Below are 13,791 nucleotides of genomic sequence, written 5' to 3'. Positions count from 1 at the left end.
AAGTGTGGTGAGCTCCAGCCTCCTAAGCCCTATGAAATCCCACTTCCTCTCCACTCATGCTAAATGTAAAAACAGAAACAAAGACACACACCTAAATAAACAGAAAAGCAGAAAGCAGAAGTGGAGGGAGGCACTGGTGCACGCCAACTAGTACAGAGAGATGTTTTCTATTTGTGGTCCTCTGTGTCAGACCTTGCCATGTCACGTGGACCAGAATGTGAGTGGGAGACTTGTTGGACACATTGGCTTTACAAATGTCTCACAATTGCAGAAACACCTGCTTTACATTATTTTTTTTGCTGGTCCACAACAAAATTCCTCCCTGGTCAACAGTTTTCAGCAGACCTCCTTCCCTCCTTCTCTGTGGATGGCTCAAATCACTGGTTTCTAAATCCTAGGCCACCACGAGATCACACAGGAACCTCCTTCAGTAGGAGGGTGCTTCAGAAGGCAGAAAGGCCAGCTCTGCTCAGAATTATGCCAAAATGTTGGCCAGAGGACCAAACCCACATGAGGCTGGACCAACCCCACTCATGGCTGGGTGGGAGGAGCAGCAGAGGGGTCACCCAGCCTCAAGGGCCCAGTCTGTCAGACCCATCTGTTTTCAGCATGAACCCCCCTAGCCACACCTCTGCAACTCACACCAGTCCAGCCACCACAAGTTATTGTTCTTGGTCTCCACTGCTTCCTGTGAAGCTGGAATGGGTCTGAGGCAGCGTCCAATGAAACCAAAGGGAGCCTTTCCATTAACTCAATGGGCTCTGGATCAGGCCCAACATCTGTTTGGCCCTCTCTGTACACAGCACAGCCAATTTATTCTTTATCCATTCCTGGGCCTCTTTCTCCAATAGCATCCATATTTTTCCTACTTAAGGCTGTCATTAGCCCCACAAAGCACCACCCCAAGAAGGAGACTGCCTGTGCCCCTTTGGCAGCCAATCCCCTGGTGTGGCACAGCAGTGAGTGCTGCCCCAACCCCTTACCATTTCAGCAAGGCTCTCCTCTCCTTGTTCAGGTTCCCAACACATCCCTTTGAGCTGCCAAACTCTTTCTACCGTTCTCTTCCCATCAAGAAATGGGCTGGTTGTGCCTTCTCTTCTATTGAAAACCTGATTAAGAACCAGTGCTGAAACGAAACAACAAGGTTCAAAAGCCTGTAAGAACCCTGAAGAGCATTGCCAGAGCAGAGACAGGCTCTCTGAACAGACATTTCCACCTTGCTTGATGACAGCCCAGGCAATGGGTTCCCTAGAGATCTGAAGCCTGAGGGAGAACAGCCAACACTCAGGTCCTTTGTCTTGTATTGGAGACCAGGGCTACAGTAAGAGACCAAGCAATAATTACTCAAACTGCCTGTATCAGATCACAGAATATCTTATGTTGGGCAGGGCCTATAAAGTTCATTGAGTCCAACTCCTCACAGGACTACTTAAAATCAAACCATACAACTACAAGCATCATCCAGACACTCCTTGAACTCTGACAGGCTTGGTGTGGTTACAGCTTCCCTGGGGCTCTTTCCTCACCATCCCCGTATCTCCTCAAGTGTGAATTTATTTGTTGTGCCAGTTCACAGCACTTCAGTTTCCATCTGTTCCCACCAAATTTGTGACTTGCATTGCAGAGACAATTATGGGTCTGGGCACAAGTCTTCTCTTGGTCCCACAGTGACAGCAAGGGTCCACGAGACACCATCCATTCACTAAGCAATATACAGGATTAATTTTTATGACTTTGCCGAGCCCTTGGATCCCAAGATCTTGTTTTCAACCAGCACACATGGATTCCCATGCTGTGACATGCATGTCATTGCTAAGCAGAGCAACAACCTTTGCTCCCAAGCCAAGCTGCTTCTTACAGCAGGAAAACAAGTCTCCGGTGCTAAGCCTAGACAGTCTTCCAGGCATGGAGCTGTGGATTCATTTGGGGCACTGCCATTGCCTAAGTGAAAACCCCACATAAAAATACCTCCCCAGCAAACCCCCAAAATCACATGGGTTTGGAAATGGGAGCATGTTGCCTGAGGCCAGATGTGGGGACTGGCAGGCTGCTGGCACTGTGCAGAGGCACATCTGCATGTCAGGCAGTTACTCATTCCTGCATACTTCCCTGATAAAATCTGGATTGCCTAAAGCTGGTATTTTCACTCCAGTTTCCTTATCAAGGTATTTACCACCTCCGTCTGTGTCTTGCAGACTGAGGTTGTTAAATGCTCCCTTATTCTCTCCCTGTGCTGGGAGCTGGAGCTTCCATCCAGAATAGGATTTCTAACCCCACCAGAGCAGGTAGTGTGTGGCTGCTGGCCTGGGCTCCTTGGGCTCTCACCCTCTTTGTACCTGGGACGTGTCTCTGTTGATCCTCATGCTGCCGTCCTGCAGCTGGTGGGCTCCTTCCTGTGTTTTGGGGCATTTGTTGTGGTGTTTCCTGGTAGTTCCCAATCACATCTTAGAAGCTGTTTTGTCCTGTGCAGGGTTCTCTCCTGGTGTAGCTGTTGTACAGCTGTAGGGAGAGAAGGAGAGTTTGGGATAAAGTTGTCTCAGGAACAGCTGAAGTGTATATGGCACCGCAATAATGCACATAACATCTTTTTCTCTAAAGCAAAAAGCAGGTCTCTGTCTCTTAAATATCAATACTGAGATAGGCCCGTGATCACAAAGGTAAAGCGTACTTGGATTTTGAGCAGTCCCTTTTCAAGAGCACTCCACTCCTCTTTCCCACCCACTGCTGATATCAATCACCTGTTTTAGCCAATGGCTCACACAACCCCCTCTTCCTTTGGGAGAGCATCACCTTGAACCCTCCACAGGGGGTCCTTCAGGGCTCTGCTGTTCCCCTCTGAGCTTCTTAAAAGGGGAAAAAGAGAGACATGTTCTGAAACACAGTATCCTGAAAAAATATTCATTTCCTTGAGGAAAAACACTACTGGATTACTCACTGGGGAAACCTAAGCAGCAGATCTGTTTCAGTTTGGTTTCACAAACATGGGAAATATTTCATCAGTTTAAGAACAACATTTGTGGAGATTGATCAGCTGGGTTCACACTGCCTTGAGGGAGGATGTAGTTTATTTTGGGATGCCGATTCTACAGACAAGGCTGTCCTCAGCCCCTCCCATGAGCATTATGCTATAGGCATATAGCTTGTGCCAATCAGATTTAAAAGAATGCTTTTCAGCTAAATTTAAAAAGAATGAAACTTTATTTCAGAAATGCCACCAAGTAATTTTAACTCAAGAAAAACCCCAATGTAGAGCTTTGCAGATTTCGTAAAGAAAGATTTTTCTTCTGGCATTTTTGCTCCATTTTTGAACTGGTGTTTGGGATACAGAAAAACAATCACAACTATCACATAGGGTAGATTTCTAATTTGAAACTTCTGTCCTGACATAGGCTGGCTGAAGAATGTGTGATCGCTTCAGGTGTTACTGCACAGCTGTTGCCGACTTGAGCAAACTTGTTTAAATCCCACCATTACATCTGCCCACACATCAAGGACTCTTGGGATGCTGGACAATGCTTAATGGGAGCCAGGGAACAGACCTCTGCTTTAGTGTAGAACCATCTGCTGGCACATGCCAGACTTGGATCTGAGGTTGTTGTCTCACTTGGCAGTGCTCACCCTGGTGAGAGCCCTCTGAACCAGATGGGCAAAGCAAATCCTGTCACTGGCAGCAGTCCAGAGGAGCCAGGCAGGGTTCACAAGTTGGTTTTTCCCCTCCCTCCAGTGTTTGGACAAGCCAACATTGAAATCAGACTTGGCTTCTATCAGTGGTGGTGTTAATTGGGTGCCAATTGCAATGAAGACAGGATGACGTGGACACTGCTTGGGACTGTATCCTGCATCCAAGCTCTAACTTCCTTTGCATTCTCCCTCCCACTGGTATTAAGTCTAGCTAGGCTAAAACCAGCTTGAGACATGGCCACTCTTGCTGCAATTTCTCCTCAGACTCTCTCAGGAGCTGCAATATTTTGGAGGTGTCATGCACCTGCTGCAACCCCTGTCCAGGTGCCCAGAGCATGGGGAGGAGCAGCCTGGAGACCCCTGGAGCCAGAAATACAGGAAAGCAGAGGTTTTTGCCCTGCCCTGCAACGTCCAGAGACAATGCATGAGAATAAAACATAGGGAACCATGTAGTGTGAGAGACTAATTCAAAAATTACGTCTGTAGTGAAGAAACCACGTAATATATTCAAGATGTCAGAGGTTAGCCATGGTGCATGTGAATCACGCTGCAAATACCTCACCTTTAACTCTGCTGTCGTAATTAGATTACAAAGTTTTTATTACGGTTTTAAATTCTGCCTTTATAGGTTGCTGTCCAGCTGTGCACTTAAATCTGGTTTTATCACACTTTCTGAGCTCATCACATTTAATTCTGCCCCTACAATGCTGGATTAACTTTAGGGGTCGCTGAAGTCAGAAGTCACTCACCCTTGCCCTACTAATGGATTCACAGCAGCCCTGCATGGCCAGAGCAGTGACGTGTACAGTAACCCAAATTTATCATCGGGGCAGAGGGGAAGGCAAAGGGGGGGTGTTTATTTATTTACTCCTCTGCTGGGTTCGCTGTCGGGACATTTGCAGAGATTACTGCATCGAGTAGGTGTTGTTACCTCCTCCTGCAGGAGCCTGTTGCAATGCAGCCTGCCCAGCACTGCTCTGAGAGCTGAAAGGGAGGATATTTAGGTCTACCTGGGAGAAGGGGATGGCTGATTCACAAGGCTCATAGACCTGCATCACCTGAGGAAATGGTCAGCTCTCTCAATCCAGAAATCACACCCTGCTGCCCCACTCACTCCTGCCAGAACTCCCAGTCCTGGTATTTTGTGGGTACCATCTCTGATATTTGAGGCAGTCCCAAAAGACTGAAAAAAACATTACTTTTTTATTCTAAGGATGACTTCTTTGTTGTTACCTATCATCAAGAAAGCAGGACAGGGGACAAATGAAACTCTTCATTGAAACAACATTCACCCCCAGGTTTTTACCTCAATCTGTTTTTATTCTCTGACAAGCAAAGAGCAGAGAAGTTGGTGTTAGATACCACCAAAATAAGATGATTCATTGCCTTGAAAAAATCATCCTGCAAACAAGCAAATAAAGGGGAAATCATATTCTATTAAAAGAAACCCCCAAATCATCAAGAAATAAGGTGCTGAAGGTCCAAATGATTTACATGAAGTCCTAGGGAGTCTGAAGGATCTAGGAAATCATACTTGCTCCAGTGGAAAGGACATTTCTCTTTTTCTTGCTGAGGAATGCCTTATTAGGGCAGACCTGAGCCAGAGACGGACAATGTGGAATTTAGTGGAAAGTGGAGGGCAAACTGTCACTGAATAATGCCATGGTAATTTTTGACCTTTGCCTTTCAATGACTAGACACATTTTTGGAATCAAGGTTAATAATCTTCAGCAATATACAACCTTCTCCCCAGGAATGTGTAGTGATTAGGGCAAAGAATTTCACATGGTCACAAAATATCTATCTCAGAGTCCTGGGCTTATAAAATACTCTATTTCCTCCATTAATTGTGTCCACGTGGAGCTGTAACTAAGTAGCTGAAACAAATAAAACCAAAGTAATATTACTTCCTTTTAAAATATTTCACTTAATTTGTGGAAGAGGTTTGGGCTCATTAAAAATAGGCCATCTCCCATGAGGGCTTTTTCCTTTTCTCCTCCGAGCCCCTGGCCCAAGGCTCAGTAACATGTAGAGCAGCACGTTGCTTCTTGGCACAGCCCTGGCTGAAGACGCTCTCCCGTTCAGCTTGGCAAGTCCTGGGCAGGCAGAGCTCGCCTGGCCAAGAAGCTCCTGATGTGCCATTGCCCTGAGAGGAACAGTCCCTGACTGAAATTTCCTCCTTCCCTCTCCAGCTCATTAGGAAACTCTGCTCCTTGCTCCCATGGAAAGATGTGACTGTCACAATCCCTCTGTTTCTTCTGGGGAAATGACAACATGTTGACCGCATGCAGAGGTGCAAGCAAAGCCCAGTCCTGAGCTAGAGTCTATCTGAAGGCACCGTGCAGGCACTTGGTTGCTTCTGGTGATCTCAGACTGCTCCCCGCTCCTCTAGAGCAAGCTGTGAGTCAGCTGCATCAGGGTGACACCAGGAACCGCTGTCTTGTCACCAGACTGTGACGGCTCCTTTCCCTGAGCTGATGTCAGTCACAAAAAAGGCACAAAGCCCACAGGCAGAAGTAAAGAGCAACCAGGAGCAAGGGTGCCAGGCTGCCAGCAAAACCTCCAGAAGACAACAAATGATTCCGCATTCCTTCCCTGGGGAACGTCATTTTTCCTCCTTCACTGGGGTACTTTTTCCAAGTGCACTCCTCCAAAAGGTTGCACCCTCAACTACTACTCTGTCTAAGCAAAACCAGAAGATCGGGTGATTCCACAGTCCCTTGTGACCTCTCCTGCTGCTGTGTGCTCTGACCTGGAATGTGCTTGTGCTGCAGTGGGACTGGGGCAATGTCCCAAGGCTGGGAGAGGGAAGGATCTGACCAAAGGGGCCAAACAAGCACATGTTTGCTGAAGTTAGAGAAAGCTTAGGGCAGAAGCTGAGATCGTGATCTCTGCACTGGCACCTTTCACAAGGTGCCCTGTTGGCACCAAAAACCACTCCCTCCCTTCCCCCCCTACTACTGATGTGGCTCCAAACGCTCATCGGGTATCTGGGACAGATGTTATGGTATACACGCTTCAGCTGTTTTATGAGGACATTTCCATAAAATTAGAACCTATGATCCCTCTCCCAGTTTCTCCTTCTCTCTTGTGGGCTCCGTCGCACTGGAGAAGAATTTATGCCAGTGTTACCAGGCAACGACCAAACTATTAATGAGAGCATCCCAGTCAAAAGGAGTTCAGAGGCTCCCCCAGTGCTGGGTCACTCCAGTTCTTCTCACTGGTTTTGTTGTCCTTCAAGGGGGGAAGCCACATTTGGAAAATTACTGATGTCCTGCTGTTCACTATGGACACCACTGGGAACTGGCATATGGTCTTGTAAAGTGTGATTAGATCTACAAAGTAAACTCTCATTATGACCTCTCTCAAGGTCTTTAAAAACATGTTTCCCCAACTGCTATGATTATATCCAAATTATTTCATTTTGGTAATAACAACATCATCCACATTTTCCTCTATCCCTCCTCTTTTTTCTGATCATAATTTTGTTACTCACAACAGAAAAATCATTTCACAACTCTCTACCTGCAGACTTGATCTCTGGGTATGAACACTCTCCTCCCACCACAAACCAGTATAAACATAAGCATCTCCTCCACTCTGGATGAGCTGAACCTGAGGCATGGAGCTTTTCTGGACCATATGAAAAAATCACTGTTAGCAGACTCTCATCAGCATCATCATTAGTGTTATTATTGCCTATGTTAGAGCCCCACTTAGAGATGAGAATCAAGACCAAGGCCTGATGAGTGTTCAGATGCTGTACAAACACAACATGAGGGCAGGCTGTGCCCTCCACACTCTCAGGACTCAGCTCAATTAACCCCCTGTCACTGCCATTCCTCTGCTGCCTCTCTGTATGATTTGAATTCTTCCTTTTGCAGCTCCTGTGATCACCAGCACAGCTGTACCAAATTTTTCTTCTCAACACACAGCAAAAGCCCAGAACTGCTATCACTGAGCTCCACCAAACACTCCCAGCAAATGACTGGGATGGCAGTGAGGTTTTGCCCAAAATCTTATCCCTGCCATAAAAGCCACGGGAGAACTGGAGTGGGAAGGAGATTTCTGCCCCAAGTATGTTTATTCCAGAATATAATGTTCTGCTCCAGGCAGGAAGGTACCAGTCCCAGGTGACTTCAAAAGAACTAATTCAGGATCACCTCTGAGCCCCGAGGGAGAGCTGGACCTGCCAATTCTGCAAGGACCACTTTAGGAACTGCAGCACCTGGGAAAAGGCATCTGACCACAGCAGGAGAACTCAGCCTAAGTCATTCTGGCATTCGCTGAGGGACAATGTGCAAAACTCACATACCTGGCTGGGAGCTGTGTTTTGTTTCTATCAGATCTCTAAAGAATCATGTGATGGTGTTAAATATTTAAAACCTTGTGATTGCAACAGAATATCCCACTTGGATGAATCATGGGAACCAAAGAGGTAAAAATATCCAGCAGCAGTTCCCTGTGCAGTGGGACTGTGTGTGCAGCTCACATCTGTCTATACAGGCATTTTCTGGATCATGTTCTCGGGGTGTGTTAAACGGAGACATGAATGAACACTTGGTTTGAAGGCCTGAACCATTTGACTTTGATAAGATTTTATCTTGATGAACACAGAATTGATTGACATCTCATATTTCTTGGGTTTAATGAGCTCATAACTGCACTTTAATTGGTTTAATTACCAGAGCATAATATTGCAGGTATGTAATGCAGACCTGTAATATTGAGTTATACAATATATTATATTTGCTGTACATCACAAATTACAACATGCAGTGTAACACAGTTTTTCATGAGAATTATTACCAGGATTATCAGTAGTAAGTATTCAGCGACATGAATAGAAATTTCCTTTAAGTAATGTCTTCAGGATTCGCCCTCCTTGTATAAGCGTCTAAGAACAACGTTCATCTGAGGAAAATGTGAAGACTGTGAAATATGAAATTATTTCTAGGCTAGGGTGGGATTTGGCTTCAGAAAGCCAAATCAGGCTCAGGGTCTAAGTTCCTCCAAGATGTTTAGACACCTCACTCCCATTTCAAATTTCCACGTTTGCGTCAGAAATACAGTTTTTCCTCTAGCTTTTTCCAAGGCTGGATCAACACTCACAGCATTTTCTCAATCTATTTATTGTCCATATTTTGGAAATTACTGTTAACAGTCCCCCAGTGTTTTCCTGCTATAATTGTTTGGATCTCTCTGGTGACACAATTAGCAGCTGGGAGAAGCACTGGAGTGTGGAACTGCGTCTTTAATTATCTTTCCATTGTGAGAAAGGATGCCATGTGCCCAGGCAGTTATTACACCTGACAAGGACAATGTATTTACAATGGGTGTTTACACAGGCTAATTCCTTACAAAAATACCTTGACAGAAAGTGCTCCACCTGCCTCATGTTCCCTATCGCAATTGCTAATTAATATTATTGTGCTGAAAACGATCCTATCAGCCAAAGCCTCTTCTGTCATAACTGCTGCTCCCTGCCCAGCTATGCCTAATTAAACTGCTGCTGACTCACTCAGCAGGAAGGATGTTCAGCAGACCTGGTCTCACTGCTGTTTTAGAGTCTCTGCTCAGCTCAGCCTTCCTGAAGCTGCCCTGGCTGCCTCTACTCAACCCCTGCTGCTGACTCAGGGTCTAAAGCCATAATCAGGTTCCTGGTAAAGTTCTGGGTTTAACTGCTCAGTAGAGCTGACCATATACCTACATTTGAAGCCAAGCATCATCTGATTCCCTTTTCCAGTCACACTGGTTAAAATCTAGCTATGAGGGCAAGATTATTCTGCAGGACACTGCACACAACAACTGCAGTTGTTGTGGATTTTCTGTGTATTTGTCAGACTAAAATGATGTTTACACAGGTAGTATGAATAAGACCTGAGCCTTCAAAGTGAATCAGAGTGGAACTGCCCTGCAGTTCTCTGGGAGTTTTGCTGGGGACTGGGGTGAAAGGCTGCCATCAGTCCCAGGAGAGTCAGGTTCAGTGATTTGGGCTTGTCTCTAGGTGTGTGAGAATACAACAAGGAGTCTAATGGGATTGACAAAAGGACATTACTCACTCCTCGGGAGGCCACCTCCTCTGCCAAAGAGCTCCTTCGTGGCCCAGCTCAAATTGCAAACCTGCATGTTCTTCTGTTTCTCATCTGTTACAGACAGATAATTACAGAGGTGCTAAAAGGATAAACATAGTAAAGTCTGGAAGGAGAAAAGAACAGTAGGAGAGATGGGGCATGACCACCTGCTCTTGTCTTGGGCACGCCTGGTCTCTGCAGTGACAGACAGGGCTTCTGGCCAGCAGGAACAGCAGTTGTAACATCCCCGTGGCCAAGGGGGCTAGGTAAGAGCTCTGGGGGTACAGGTTTGTCCCCACCAGCTTTGCTTTAGCTCAGCTACTGATGTAGGACTCAGCCTTTTCTCCTGGGGAGCAGCTCTGCAGTGCGTGTTACAGATAAATTCTAAGAGAATGTAACAAAATCCTGGGGAGGGATGGCAAAGTAGGAAGCTCACATGCCTGTGCCTGTGGGCAGATAAAACATCCAGGCTGCTCCTTCTGGAGCTAACCAATAACAACAAAAAGAAACAGAAAAAGGGAAACAAATTAAGCTAAAAATTGAATGCAACGTTCAGTGTATGAAGTGAATAAATGAATCAAACAGGCTAAAGAAATAAGAAAGATAAAGAAAAATCAACTTTTTTAGCCCATGAAATCAAGGGGTTCCTGTGAAGAGCAGAAGAGGAAATATTTATTCCCCAAGAAATGCAAAAGTGCTGCTGTGAAATGAAGCAGGTGGTTAGCACACTGTGCCTGGGCATCTTCAGCACTAACCAGGATTAGGGCACTGCAGAAAATGTTCCCAAAGCACCCTGGGACGCCCTGCCCATGAGGAGCACCTTAACCCCAGAATTCTCCCTCTGTGGCAATGCCCTTCTTCCTCCTGCATTTGGAGAAAGGCTGGAAGGTAGCCAGGACTGATCACAGTGCCTGCACATCCCAGACATGTATCCTTCATAGAGTCAGGGACTCCCATGGGAGTTGAAGATGTGCAGCACCACATTGGACAGCATGTGCTACTGCCACTAATAATGAGGATAATAACAAAAGGCAGGGAAGAAATAATACTGAAGCTTCCTTCCAACCTTGAGCTCTGAGTGTGTTAGGATAGCTCAGATCCCAAAAGGCACTTGGATCCTGCTTTGTCTGAAGCAGTAGTAAATAGAAATGGTTGGTGAAGCTTCAGAACCATTTATGTATGTGGTTAACAGGCTAAATAAAAGGAATACACAACTCTTTCTTTGAAATATGCCAGAAGGGAATCACTTAGCAAAAAAAAAAAAAAAAAAAAAAAGATTGCTGTTTTTGACTGCACTTTGCTTTGAAAGGAAAACATCCAGAAGAAAAACAAAAAAGCCAAGAGTGCTGCAATTGTGCCAGTTCAAAATTTACAGCATGAAGCTTTTGGCTTTTTCACCTTCAAGTTTTCATGCAGATTGTTTTATACAAGACCATGGAAAGCAGGAATGAAGACAACTAACCTCGGCTCACTTTTCAGGAGGTAAGGTAGAAGAGAAATTTTTCTTCTGGGGTTATTCTTGAACTCAAGTCAGGCTTCAAAAATCCTTCTTGTCAGGGATTCTATTTGGAGTGCTGCTTATATGTCTCTCTCTGTGTCACCACAGTAGCCACTCAAAAAATCTTCTGATGTGCCAATTCTCACAGAGCCCATGGCCACAGCTGTAGAAAGGGAGGCAAGGAGGTGAGTTTTCTAACTTAGCAGAGAGCATCACTGGCAGCAGTAGGTGATAAGCTGTATATTGTGACTGCAATCTACAGCTCTGCCAAAAAAATCCCCTTTTCTAGTACACTTTGAGCCAGGCTGGGTAATGACAAGGAGTCTTTTGTTGCCATTTGAGGAGTTGGCTATTGGTCCAAGCTTTCACACTCTCATTAATGAGGCAGCAAGGCGGGAGCAGAGTGCCCATCCCAGCAGGAACACGTGTCCTAGGCTGGCCCATCTGCAAAATCATTCTGAGTGTCAGCCAGGCCAAAAGCTGGGTCTGGGATCAGACATGGCTAAGTTCCCTCACCATGGTGGCCAGAGCAAGCGTGGTGACGGTTACAGGGAAGGAAATGGAAATGGTTTGGGAAGTTGTGGCACAGAGAGTGACATCTGTGGCAATGGGCTCATCAGCTGAAGGCTTTAGTGTAATACACGTTGCAACAAGGTTGTATTCTCAGAAATCCATGGCTTGCCAGAAAAACAAATGAAATCAGACAGGCTTATGATTTGGTTTGATTGCTTCCAAACTCATCTTTAATGTAAGTTATTTTCATGGTCATCACAACAGGGCTTGCTTAAATCTCAAGGCCTAATTCTCCTGGTGCAAGCTGGAGTGAATCCATTTAACTAAGGGAACTTTGCCAGTTTACATCAGATTGTGGCTATATTTAAGTGTAAGTCATTTAGAAATATGCAAGTACTTATTTTCAGCTATACTTTATGAATAAAGCAAATAAATCTGAAACCTACCAGAATACAGAGCATCCCAGTTAATATTTTCTTCTTGAAGGTACAAATACAATTAATGAATCACACTGTGGTGCAGGAAACCCATCAAATGGCATCTAGGTGTGCCCAGTCCATCTTTTGCCAAGAAGGGATATCCAGAAGATTGGTCACTGTGCTTAGAATGGTGGCAGTCCAATGTGCCACCTGGAGAGAAAGTGTAGGAGAGCAAAGGAGACACTGCTCACCTGTAGCCTCTAGAACCTTCCACATCCCAGCCCTGTTGCTCCACCTTCACCATCCCTGCCTTCCCACTGGCTCCTTACAGGGTACCCACCAGACTAAGGGGGTGCAGATCTCTTGAAATAAACAAGGCCCTTTCAGATCTTACCAGAGGAGGATTTGGCCATGGGATTCAGACAAGCCCTGGTCTGACAGTCTCATGAAAGAACTCAGATAAAAGATGTATCTGGAAGGGGCAAAACACCTTGAACAAACACTGGGTCTTTCCTCACGTTTCAAAACTGGTCAGCTCAGCTTCCAGAACCTCAAACAGCCCCTCTCCAGACAATTTTGCAGTGTCAGGGAAGAAGACCAACCATGATTTGTCTCACTGCTCTGATGGGCTGGTTCTGAATAGGCCCCTCATTTAAGAGTGAGCACAGATTGGGAATTACTTGTGATTCTTTATTTCTAGGGACAATTCCACTTCCTACACCCTAATTTCTAACCATTGAGGACTGCCTTGACCTCAGTCCCACAGATCTGTATCCACAGGAACATTCCCCAGTCATGGGAACAAGATAATGAATAAATGCATTTCCCCAGGAAGGGGAGACTGTTCATAACTTTAAGAAGAAAAAGGATTGAGCATAGTTCAGCATAGTTCAGCAGGTTGGAAGAAGTAGCAGTAGCTCCCTGAAAGAGAAAGAAAAGGGAAATAAGTTTTCTGACCCAGGGATAAGCAGCTCTTTCACTGTCTTTTGGCAGTAGCCTCTGAAAACCTCAGTGCAATGATCTCCAAACAGACTAAAACCTCCAGGTAATATCTGATCATCAAGAAAACAGTGTTACTGAATGAAGTCCCGAGTAAGATAAATACTGATTTTGTTCTATGTTTTGTTATTTTGGGGTTTTTTAACATTTCCTATACACTTGATAACTGTCTCCCTTAGAGAAAGTGGTCACCTAATATAAGGTGGAGGCAAGAGCTACATTAAAAGCCGTAATTACTGCTGTTTCACAATTAGTAGTTCTATTTGAAGATGTTTTGAGTAACATTTATGGTATGTTCTCTAATTTTTAATTTATAATTATGAGGAAGAAACTTAGCCTTGAGTATTTCTTCTCTAAAAAGTTTAGAATAACATATAGCACAGTTTTGGTCTGTAGAGATGGATACTAAACAGGAAAAAACATGTAAGAAAAAAAGGATAAGTTTTGTGTGTGTGTGTAAGCAAGGTTTAAATGGAATAATTAAATTTACCATAATCAATAAAACGTGTGAGTCGAGTTTATTGAAGTGGCTATTTCCCATTGCATAATTTCCCTGGGGAACTTTCATTTTTAATTCAAAAATAAAAAAAAATAATAATTAAAAAAA

The 13,791-nt window shown here is 44.9% G+C and overlaps 1 long non-coding RNA gene across 7 annotated transcripts in view; it reads right to left on the bottom strand.

The window, feature by feature from the left end:
• Positions 1-12,453, bottom strand: part of LOC137471635 (uncharacterized) — a 29,090-nt gene extending 16,637 nt beyond the window's left edge. For 4 of the 7 annotated variants that reach the window (XR_010997733.1, XR_010997732.1, XR_010997737.1 and 1 more), the window contains exons 1-4: positions 12,213-12,453; positions 11,218-11,416; positions 9,744-9,879; positions 2,337-2,499 (exon numbers count right to left, since the gene is read on the bottom strand). This is a non-coding gene — a long non-coding RNA (uncharacterized lncRNA). Of the gene's footprint in view, positions 1-2,325; positions 2,500-9,743; positions 9,880-11,217; positions 11,417-12,212 lie in introns of all 7 variants that reach the window. The other 3 variants (XR_010997735.1, XR_010997736.1, XR_010997738.1) reach the window with 2 other exon arrangements.
• Between the last annotated feature and the right edge of the window lie 1,338 nt (positions 12,454-13,791).

This window comes from Anomalospiza imberbis, chromosome 3 (genome assembly GCF_031753505.1).
Source record: "Anomalospiza imberbis isolate Cuckoo-Finch-1a 21T00152 chromosome 3, ASM3175350v1, whole genome shotgun sequence".
Taxonomy (NCBI): domain Eukaryota; kingdom Metazoa; phylum Chordata; class Aves; order Passeriformes; family Viduidae; genus Anomalospiza; species Anomalospiza imberbis.
Note: the sequence above shows the minus strand (reverse complement) of the source record. Positions and strands in the feature narration are given on the sequence as shown.